Source organism: Tenrec ecaudatus, chromosome 4 (genome assembly GCF_050624435.1).
Source record: "Tenrec ecaudatus isolate mTenEca1 chromosome 4, mTenEca1.hap1, whole genome shotgun sequence".
Classification (NCBI taxonomy): Eukaryota; Metazoa; Chordata; class Mammalia; order Afrosoricida; family Tenrecidae; genus Tenrec; species Tenrec ecaudatus.
The window spans coordinates 24,348,966-24,360,877 of record NC_134533.1 but is presented as its reverse complement, the minus strand read 5'-3'; positions in this window follow the sequence as shown (position 1 = coordinate 24,360,877).

The window sequence follows — 11,912 nt, the reverse complement described above, 5'->3', positions numbered from 1 at the left end:
CCAATTAAGTGGCCAGAGGCAACCCACTCCACAAGCCAGCCTCTGGCACAAAAAAACGCTCAGTTTGACTTACTCCATGAGTAGCAGAAGTCCCCCACTCTGGCTCTCGTTCTGCTGCTGCGCTGATGTAATAGATGCCTTCTGGATCCAGGAGGTTCACTGAGCAGGGATCTCAGGTTCAGGGGTGGAGCCCCACCTTATTACTAGTAATAAGCTGCCTCCTCCTGCTTCCTCAGAGGACTCATTTTGTCCACAGCAGGAAGGCATGCCGGGGCAATTATTCCCAGGGGAATCCAATCTTCCCCCACCTTTTTACCAGACCCATTCTGGGGAAGGTCCTTTGGTGGGAGTTAGAGACTTTGGCTAGGAGAGCCACATTCAATTCCTCACTGCCTCTGTAAAAAATGGATAGATAGATGGATAGATACATAGATACATAGATAGATATTATGTGCTTGTTGTTTACATTAGATACCAGGAACGTGATATTATGTATCAGGCAAACATTAGCATCTCACTTGGAACTTAAAGAAAATTAGACACTTCTCTTGATTTGACAATATGTTTTATGTAATTCATCATACAGTAAAGAGACCTTTTAGCACATTTTTCTTTATGAACTAGGAACAAACCTTTTGTGGCGTTCAAAATTGTCAGGAGCTCCCTCTGACGCAGGCATTTATTCTGTAAAAGCCTTTGTCTTCCAGGCAAACTGCACAAGAATAAAATTAATTCTTCACCCCAGTAAGGAAGACAAGAAAACCATTTTCACAGTGAGAAACCTAAGTCTTTGCGATTTGACCTGAATACTTTTCATAGATGTCATGAATTAGTCCACCGAACATCCAGTTGGGAGAAACAAGAACCTGATGATGTCAGACAAAAATCTTTAACCGACTTTCAAAATTCCTTAGAGCTGCTAGATTTCGCTCATTCCACAATCCTTCACTTAAAAGGTTGGCGGGGCGGGGGGCAGAGCATACTCACTCGTTCTTTCTTCAGCATCTCTCAGCTCTTCTCAAACCGCCCACGACTTGCTAGTCTTCATACTATACGTTCTGCTTTAAGGTAAAGCTGCTTTCTTTTTTTCCCATTCAATGTTTTCCTAACCTTCTATTTTTAGCTTTGTACTTAACTTTACTCTGACCGTGGATGATTGACTCTGACCTTCCACAGGGCTCTATAACCATCTCACTATTTCCCTTTTTCCCCCTCTTGTTTTTGTTTTTCCCTTATGCTAGAACAGCCAGTCTCTCTCATGCTAAGATAAAATTATTTCATAGACTTAATTTAGTTTAAGATATTTAAAAAGATCAACTACTTTAAGTTGATACAAACATTGAAATGCTTGCTAAAATAAATTTATTTGTATTCATTCCTGGGAATATTAAGAGTATTCCATTTATACAAGTGTTTAGTTATTATTAAACTAATCAGAGTCAGTTCTCTGAAGAAATGTTGTAATTTAATGTAGGAATGCCATCCAGCAATTGGAAATTGTTATTTTTTCATAACCTTGTCTTTTGCATGTTTTATAGGATCTTTTAGAGAAGCAATTTAGACCAATTTGTCTTCTTAAAAGGTTTTCTTATACCAATTAAAATAAACAATGCATTTTCAAATAGATTGATTCATATCAAAATTTCTTATAGTAGCTATTAAAACAACTGAGTTTTTAGACAGCTCTATTAAGGGGGGAAAAATAAAACACCAGTCATGGCCTTCAACTTGACACAAAAATCAGAAGCTTAGACACATGAGTCAGTAGGGCTGGGGGTTACACATGAGTCACAAGCAAAGTTTTCATAATGTCACAGACTCTCTGTGGGAGCAATTTCTCTGAGTCACTGTCTTATATAAACACCTTGGGGGGGGGGCACATTTTCAGCATTCACTTCCAGAATATTCTTATGCCTTGTTTAACCCTAAACTCTAACTTGGTCTGGGACCATTCTTTCTGAGAACAAAGCCTTCTTCTCACACCCTTGCTGGGTTCCAGGGGAGAGGGGCCCACACGCGCATCCAGACTTAGCCTGGCCGATGTCTTCAGTTTAAGGTGCTCTTTCACAAAGGTTGAGGGGTGAAAACCCACCCCGGAGTGTCATGAGAGAAAGGTCTGATGATCTCTTTTCGGTAACGATGACAACCGAGAAAACCTTGCCGGGGCAGTGGTACTTTGTAACACACACAGGTGGCTAGGAGGCTGAATGGGTTCTATGGAAACGTGTTTGGATGGTGAGAGTGTGTGTGTGTGTGTGTGTGTGTGTGTGTGTGTGTGTACATGTTCTGTATCTTCCCCTCCTTTTCATGATGGAGAGAACCTCTGACAATCCTGGCCCGTGACTCTCATGAGGAGTCTGCTTCCTACAGCCAAAGAGAACTGATGTTGGAGATATCGTTAAAGTTCCCACCACTACCCGTCCATTTGTCTGTCACACTGGGATCGCTCCTGTGTCGCTGGCATGCTGACAGCTATGTCACTGGTATTGCCAATCCCACCAGGGCCATCCCAAGTGAACAGGTTTCAGCAGCGCTTCCAGACAAAGAACAGTGTGGCAATTCCATAATTTCATGTCAACTTGATAAATAGAATGCAGGGGTGGAGTCCAGCCTATCAAGTCACAAGGTCACACCCAACAGGAGGATCCTGGGGACTTCCTTCCTGTCTCTTGATTCTGCCATCAAAAGAGGCAGGCCTCTCTCTCTCTCTCTCTCTCTCTCTCTCTCTCTCTCTCTCTCTCTCTCTCTCTCACACACACACACACACACACACACTCTGCTCCACCTTCCTGTTGACAAGCCACATGGCAGCCAGAGCCTTAGAGATGTGCCCACAGCCATGGGATCCACAGGATTTTCCACCCACTGGCCTGTGATTTTCCTGCATTCTGCATCATTGCATGTGCTGCACGAGTCTAAAGAGGAATTTATGGACTAGTATCAGACATATGTGCTAATAACTGACTTATGGACTTTGTCTAGACTGGGCTGGGATGTTTTCTCAATACACAATTGCTCTTTGATAGAAAGCTCTCTCTTACACATACTCTAGTGTCTCTGGATTTGTTTCTCTGGTCAATCTGGACTAGCACAAACAGACTATGAAGAAGGAATAGGCTGTCCACTTCTGAAGGATTAGTCCAAGGAAAACCTGTTGAACAGCATGGAAACATTGTCAGATACTGAACATTGCATGCATAGAAACAGGATATTGTCAGAGGTCGTGCCAGAAGATGAGTCCTTCAGGTCAGAGGCTCTCCAAATATGACTGAGGAAGAGCTGACCATAAGAATGTGACTGTAGGAGGAGGAGAGGCGCAAAAAAAAAAAAAAAAAAAAGAATGTGACTGGAGTAGAGTCTTCAGGACCTCCGTTTGCTGATGGAGTGCAACTCAAAAATGAGAGTAAACAGCGGTTAAAAATCATTGACCCTTGGAATGTACAAAGTATGACTCTAGGAAAAATGGAAGTCATCAAACATGAAATGAAACAAAAAAAGATCAGTATCCTAGGCATCCGTGAGTTGGAATGGGCTGGTATTGGGCATTTTGAATAAGAAAATCAGATGGCTTACTCTGCATGGAATGACACATCCAGAGGAATGACATAGAATTCATTGTTAAAAAGGACATTTCGCCCATTTGTCGGCCGCTGGAGAACCCCTTGCAGAGGGGTCTAGGGGAGGAGATGAGTCAGTCAGGGGGCAATGTAGCACCGATGAACAATGCAGCTTTCCTCCAGTTCCTAAATGCTTCCTCCCCCCTAACTATCATGATCTGAATTCTACCTTGCAAGTCTGGATAGAGCAGAGGATGTACACGGGTGCAGATAGGAGCTGGAGGCACAGGGAATCCAGGGCGATGATACCTTCAGGACCAGGGGTGTGAGTGGCGATACTGGGAGGGTTGAGGGAGAGTGGGTTGGAAAGAGGGAACTGATTACAAGGATCTACATGTGACCTCCTCCCTGGGGGTTGGACAACAGAAAAGGGGGTGAAGGGAGCTGCTGGATAGGGCAAGAAATTACAAAATAATAATTTATAAATTATCAAGGGCTCATGAGGGAGGAGGGAGCAGGGAGGGAGGGGGGAAAGAGGACTTGATGCAAAGGGCTTAAGTGGAGAGCAAATGCTTTGAAAATGATGAGGGCAAAGAATGTACAGATGTGCTTTACACAATTGATGTACGTATGGATTGTGATGAGTTGTGAGTCCCTAATAAAATGTTTATAAAAATAAAAAGGACATTTCAAGATATATCTTGAAGTACAATGTTATCTGTAATAAGACTATATCATCCTTTAAGGAAATCTACTCAATACAGCTATTATTCAAATGTATGCACCAACCACTATAGCTAGCAATGAAAAAATTAAAGAATTCTACTCACATCTTCAGTTGGAAATTGATCAAACATGCAATCAAGATGCATTGATAATTATTGGTGATTGGAATGCAAATGTTAGAAACAACAAGGAAGAAACAACAATTGGAAAATAGGGTCTTGGTGATAGAAAGGACACTGGCGATCACATGAAAGAACTTTGCAAGACCAACGACTTGTTCGTAGAAAATATATTTAACAACAAACGGTGAGTATACACATGGGCTTGACACGGGATTCTCCAGATGGGAGACACAGAAATCAAACTGACTACATCTGTGAGATGAGATGCTAGAGAAACTCACTCTCGGCAGCTAAAACAAGACTAGGGACTGGCTGTGGGACAGATCACCACTGGCTCCTATGTAAGTTCAGGTTGAAGCTGAGGAAAATGAAAACAAGTCCAGGAGAGCCAAAATACGACCTTGAGTCTCTCCCACCTGAGTGCTGAGAGCAGGTCAAGAACGGAGGTGCTGCACCGAGCATCAGTGACAGAGGGCCAGGGGGCTGCAGGAGGACACCAGAGCCTCCTTCACGAAGAAAGCAGATGGTCATTCAAAAGGCAGGAAATAATAAGAAGATGAAAGTGGAGGTCAGAAGAGACCCTGGAACTGGGGCTTAGTCACAGCGAAGGCAAATGGAAGAATCGATGACGTTAAAGAGCTGAACAAAAATGTCACAGGGCACTAGGCAGTGTAAGACATGAAAAAATATTAATAATTTCTAAATTAGCAACGGTTCATGAGGGAGGGAGGGAGGGGGTGGAAATGAGGAGCTGATACCAAGGGCTCAAGTAGGCAGAAAATGTTTTGAGAATGATGAGGGCAACAAAGGTACAAATGTGCTTGACACAATGGATGTAGGTATGGGTTGTGCTAAGAGTTGTATGAGCTCCCAATAAAATGATTTTTAAAAGAAAAAATAATGTCCTTATATATTGTGACATATTTATTGCTAATGACAAATAAATAACACTTTGTCTTGAAGCATGGTGTCGCCTGGGTAACAGTCTTTACCCTGGGTACTTGTAGGTGGGCATGTTGGCACATGGGCAGACCCGCCTGGAGATGATAGAGGAGCGGTGTCTTGGTTCCTAAGACCATTGGAAATAGGCGCTTTTCGAATGGTCTTAGGCGACCCCTGTGAAAGGGTCATTGGACACACCCCCCAAGGGGTCGCGACCCACAGGTTGAGAACCACTGCTTTAGGGGCTGTGCTGGGTGCGGAGACAGCCGTGGCATTTCGAGCCCCATGTGTTTACGGAAGCGCTGGACTGCTTGCTGGTGATGCCCCACCACCCCGCGGTGAGCGAGGGCTCCAGCCTGGCCACCGTCTCCGGCATTCATGTGGGCTCTTGAACTTTCATTTTAGGAACCTAGTAGGGATTGAATTGTATCCCCCCAAATATTTTCACTTACTGTAAACCTTGGGCTCCGGTGCCTGTGTATGCAATCCCACTGGGGACTCTTCCTTCTTAGGTTCATAAGACCCGACCAGTGTAGAGGGGGCTTTAGCCAATCACCTCGGAGGGATCCGGTGAGCGGCTCTGGCACTGAAGCAGGCAAGCACAAATGGAGGGAAGAGGGACATCCCACAGGGGAGCCACCTGCTGGAAACGGAAAAGGGACAGGGACCTCCCCAGGAGCTGGCACAGAGAGAAAGCCTTTCCCCAGAGCAGCGCTGGGGACGTGCAGGCACCCACGGGGTCAGGTGCCGCCGAGCTGGTACTGAGACACAACCACCCTGTGTACATAGCACGAAACACCGGCCGGTCCTGCACCCGCCGTCCTCACGGCTGATCTTAAGTGTGGGCCTACCATTGCAGCCTCCGTGTCCACCCATCCAGTCCAGGGCCTCCCGCTTGTCCCCTGCCCCTGTACCAAGCCTGATGTCCTCCTCATGGAAGGGTCTCTCCTGACTCCTTGCTTCCAAGGCACATTCTGGCTGTCCTTCTTCCAAGTGAGAAGAAGGAGTAGGTTGTCCACTCCTGAGGAATTAGCCATGGAAAACCAAGGGCCGTAGAGGACCCTCAGAACCAGCAATACCAGCTAGTCTCACACACTTCATCAGTTCCAGCCGGCACCCTAACCAAACTCACTGCCATTGAGTTGATGCCAACTCACAGTGACCCTGTAGGGCAGGGTAGAACTGCCCCTGTGAGTTTCCAAGACTGTAACTGTTTACAGCGAGGGGGGGGGGGTAGGCACAGAAAGCCCTGTCTTTGAACTGCTTGGTGGTTATGAACTGCTTACCTTGTAGCTTTAAGGCCAACACGGAATCCCTCCACTCCCAGGATCCCCTGTCAACACAGTAGGAGTGAGCCCATCAAAGTTTGGCCAGTATGGTCCACGAAGGATGTTGCACATCCAAATCGCCCTTGGCAGAGAGAAAGGTTCTCCACCCTGGCCCTAGAGCCAGGAGCCTGAATTTGGTCTTGTAGCCCCCTAAAACGGCGAGAAAATACAACCAAACCCCACATTTTGCATTCGCTTTGCCCGCAGCCTGTCGAGTCGGAGATGCTAAGAACGGAACTTGGGAGCCAGGGAGCCAGGCTGGTGGTTAGGAACCCGCCAGCATCCAGGAGGGATACTCACGTCTTAGGTCTACAAAGAGAGAAGAGAAATCTGGGCAGAACACCAGGGAAGATGGATATCAACAGACATCAAGGACAGGTTGAGAAAAACCAAGGTTGAGAAGGAAAAAAAATGGTGGGCGAGGGGAGAGGAGCCAGGAGAGGTTGAGTGTCCCAGAAATAGTGGGGGGATGGGGGCAGGCGGAGGTGTCAGCTGCCATCTGAGAGGCGGGGTAACCTGAGAGGAAGACGCAGCAGTGCCCTTTCACTTTGTGGATGGCGAGGTCATTGGGTAGGAGCTGGGTAGAAATGAGGCCTCTGGAGTGGAAGGGAGGGCAGGGAGCGCAGACGTGGAGACAGGAGCACTTTCAGGAAGACTCGACTGTGAAGGCACAGAGAAAGAGCCTTGCTGGGGGGGGAGTGGGGAGATAAGAGATCAAGGGCAGTTTGGGGTTGCTTTCAGATGGGAGAGGGTTGATGGTGGGCAGTAGAAAGGGCAGATAAACATGGGCGCAGAAGGTGGGGGAACAGATACCTGAGGGAAACCCCAGGCTGGCTGTAAAGTCAGGGCTTCCACTGGGGTGGCAGTTGAACTGGAGAGAAGTGGGGCGGTTGAAATAGAAGCATGGGAGATGAAGTGGACTTTGGGCATGACCCTCCACCATTCTTTCAAACTATTTATGGGGTGTCCTTCATGTTCAGGGCACTGCGCTAACCTCGAGGCGCAAATAAAATGCATCTTCTGATAACGAGCTTAATATCTCCCCGCTCCTCTTTTGTGACTAGCTGTCACGTTGCCGGCATTGGATGGAGTCCAAAGGGATATTTCACTCCTGCTTTGCAGCTGAGGGAAGCGAGGTTAGGGAGGAGAGGGGACTTGACCAAGGTGACACGGCAGGTAAGGGGTGAGGCCAGGATTGGAACCCAGGTCTGCTTGGAGTCTGGGTTCGTGCTGCCTCTCCAGCCACCCCCACATCCTTGACCCTCTCCTCATCCTCGACCCTGTCCCAGGCCGGTGTTTTGTTTCCACACACGCGTGGGGGCCCCTAGAGCACCAGCCTGGCATGCCCAGGGTTTGGCAAGCTGCTTAAAATGGAGTCGTCTTCATACCAGCCTGTGTACGGATACAGAGTGATCCCCACACACAAGTCACCTGTTGACACGCCTGCCTGCCCCGGCCCCCACCCCCGCAGTGCCATGTGTCCCCGCCCCTGTTGGGGAGCATCTACAACGCCTTCCCCATTGGGGAGCCGCAGCCTCTGCACTCTATTGTCAAGCCTGGCTTTCACTGTGCCACACATCCTGCCACAAGCCCTTCATCACACCTGGAAGCAAGGGAGCAGGGAGAGCAACCCGGGGTGATGCCTGGAGGTGGAATGGGCAAGCCTCCCACCTCAGAGAGGCTGCCTGACTCCAGGAGCCACCTGGTCAAACAAAGCACCCATCTGATGTAGGTCACAGGTGCCCCTTCCAAGCACGGGAGAGACACAGGCTGAGAGGTCAGCTCCCAGGGAAGAGTGGGGGCTCCGATGTCGTGCTGCACGGAAGTGTGTGTCCTTGGCAACCTGTGCAAGCCCATGTTCCCATCTGGAAAAGAGCATCTGCCTTCTCTAAATGAAAGCTAGCAGGCAACCCACCCCCACCCCCACCCCAGGCAATGTATTGTTTGATCTCCTGACTGCTGTTTCCATAAGTATTGATGTGGATCCAAACAAGATGAAAGTCTTGACAACTTCAATCTTGTCTCCATTTATTATGTTACCCATTGGTCCAGCTGAGAGGATTTGGGGTCTTCTTTGCATTGAGTTGTCATCCACATCGAAGGCTGTGATCCTTGATCTTCATCAGCAAGTGCGTCAAGTCTTCCTCACGTTCAGCAAGCCAGGTTGTTAAAAAGCCTTCCTCAATCCAGCTTCTCTGCTTATTTGCTCGCCATCGAGATTGGATACATATGGTGAGAACATATGACCCCATCGCACACGTTCCTGATTTTTAAACCTGCAGTATGCCCTTGTTCTGTTGGCACAGCTGCCTCTCGTTCCACGTGCAAGTTCCGCATAAACGCAATGAAGTGCTCTGGAATTACAATTCTTTTCAAAGCTATTCATAGTTTGTTATGATCTGCACAGTAGAATGCCTCTGCAGAGTCAATAAAACACAGCCATCAAAAAAGAAGAAAGAAAGAAATCCCTGGGGTGGGAGTGGGGGATGGGAGGCCGTAGTGGGTTGCGAGTCCGGTTGCTAGCTGCAAGGTCGGCAGTTTGAAACCACCAGCTGCTCTGCAGGGAAAAGATGAGACTTTTGACTCCTGTCAAGGGTCACAGTCTCAGAAACCCGCGAGAGCAGTTCTCCCCTGTCCTACTGGGTCCTCATGGTGGGAACCAATTCCAACCAGTGAGTTATCGAAAGCTCTGACTTAGCATCAGGTGCTCTATGCAGCCAACACTGGAGAGAATTGGCCGTTCTTTTCTGCGCACGGAAGTCGTGGAATGGAGATGTTCTGTGGAGCAAGGCACGACTGGGGAGGCGGCCAGAAGAAGGTCAGGCTGGCCGGGGAAGGGAGGCTCTGCATATCTCTTGTGAATTCTTGGGAAGAGAGTGGAGGCACCGCAAAGAGAAAAAGCAGCCAGCAGCTAGCTGGCCCTCAGCAGGGAAGCGAGAAGGCAGGGAAGCCTCATTGGAAGAGGACCAAGTGGAGAGCTCCACAGGCAGGAAAGAGATAAATAAACAAAAACCAACCTGGAAACCCAGCAGCTAGTCAGCTGGTGACGGAATGTCAAGTCCATGGGAACTGCCTTAATTCCTGGGCTAGGTGGCTCCTGGGCTAGGCTGTTGGGCAATAGAAAGAACCTAAGAAGGGCCATCCCCAGGGCAGCTAGGAGACTAGGGCTCCCCCAGAGTGTCCCCCCACCCACCCCTTCCCTGACAGAGGCTTCTTAGAAGCCCAGAACCTCCTTTCCTTGACTACAGAGATCTAGGGAGGAAGCTTGCCTGTAGCCCCAAAATGTAATGCCATACCCTCAACCCACTTGGGAATGCGAGATGGGGAGAAAGGCGATAGGGAGCAGAGGTGATGGGGTGGTGTGGTGGGGAATTACAGCCTAGAAGGCAATGGAGGCGAGCCTGGGGGTGCTTTCAGACCAAAAGCCAGACATCACGGTGGCCTGGTGGCAAAAGGCGTGGGTTCTGGTGTCAGGAGGACCTGGATTCAAATCCTGGTCCACCATTCATGGGCGGAGCCATCTTGAGCAAATCAATCACTTGAGTGACAGCTCAGGGCCCTAATCTGTATCATAGAGGAAATGACAGCGTCTGCCGGCCCCAGGTGTGGGGAGTACCAAATGAGAAGTCAGTGAGGGTCCGAGTATGCAGGGCAGAGCAGCCAGGAGACCACCGTGGGGTCGTAGGAGGGAGACAGACTCTGGGGTGCAGCATCAGGAAGGGGGGGGGTTGTGGGTTGTGGAGATGAGCTTTGAAGGATGGACAGACTTACCCTAGGAGGGACAGAGAAGAGGACAGGTTCCAGGCAGTACGCATGACCCCAACACAGGTGAGCCACCGTAGGAGCAGCAGTGAGATTCAGAGGGTAGACCAGATGTCTGTGCAGAGGGCCCTAGGACTAAGGAGGGGGGTGCGGGGGTGGGGGGGACAAGGCTGTCTTTAGCTGGAGTTGCCTCGGGAGATTCCTCTGACCACCAGCAGACTTCACAGCAGAGAGGCTTCAGATGGAGATGTCACTGAATGGTGGCAGTTTCCAGAATTAGAAACACAGATGGGTGGAGGGGAATGGATGGGGACAGATGGGGTGTGATCAGAGACAGGAAGATCAAGGTGAGCAAAAATGAGTGTGAGTCATGAATGGGAGGGGTCCAAGCTGGAAAGTGAGCCAGGAGCCTGACACCATGTTCCACGTGGAGGTTCGAGTGCCCTGCACCCCACGAACAAGATGAGATGATGCAGGGAGGGGCGAGCTGGGGGAGATGGGGTTTAGAGGGGCAGCCCGAGGTGGGCTTCAAAGGGGCCTCTCAGTCCCTCCTTCTGAAAGAGGCTATTCCCTGTTCCCATTAGCCTGACACCCCTGAGGCAGACTGAACTTCCTGGGAGACGCTGGCCTGCAGTTTCTGAAGCACAGGTCTGTGGGGTCAGAGAGAGACCTGTGAAGGAAGCTGAGAGGCTCCAGGTGGGGAAGCCCCCTCCTTCGCCCCGCCCACGCCCCACAGCCCCTCCTCATCCCTCAGGTAGGACTCAGAAAGTTCTAAGTCCAGGGACAGGAGATGACCCTCAACCTAGCCCACCCCCAGATTCCAGTTCTCTCTGAGCATGACCTACCCGTACCCTTCCCCAAAAGCCAGGGGGGGTGCGGGGAGAGGGGGGGCTGTCCCCACGTCCCCATGGCAACGACAGGGTTAAAGACGGCTCCTGTCTCCGCCCCCGTCCCCACCTGCCGGCGGGCCAGGAGCCGGAAAGCGCAGGAGAGGGGGGCCTAAGGGTGCGAGGGGTGGGGGTGGGGGTGAGAGGGATTGGCAGCTGCCACGCGGGGGCGGGCGGAGGGGGGAAGGCGCCCAGACCGGGACCCCGCGCCCCCGGCTGACGGGCTCGTGCGCGCCGCTGCTGGGCCGGCGGACGGGGTGGGGCACCCCACCTCCCGAACCCGCGAGCTGGCCAGAGTCTCCGGGGTGACACTCGGGTGCGCGGCGGCGGCGGCGGCTGCACCGCAGGCTCGCGGAGCTTCCGCGCCGACCGGCCGGTGGCGCCCCGACGCCCGCCAGGCCCCCGGGGTGGGGTGGGGGAGGACCCCGCGCCCCGCGCCTCGCCCCGCCTCTCCCGGCTCCGGCGTCTAGAGGGACGCGCACGACCCGGGCCCGGGAGGCAGGGAGAACTTTGTCGGGAGGCCGCGGGATGGCGGAGGGGCCGGGCGGCGGCGGGGCCCGCAGGGACGGGCCCGCCGGGGGCCGAGCG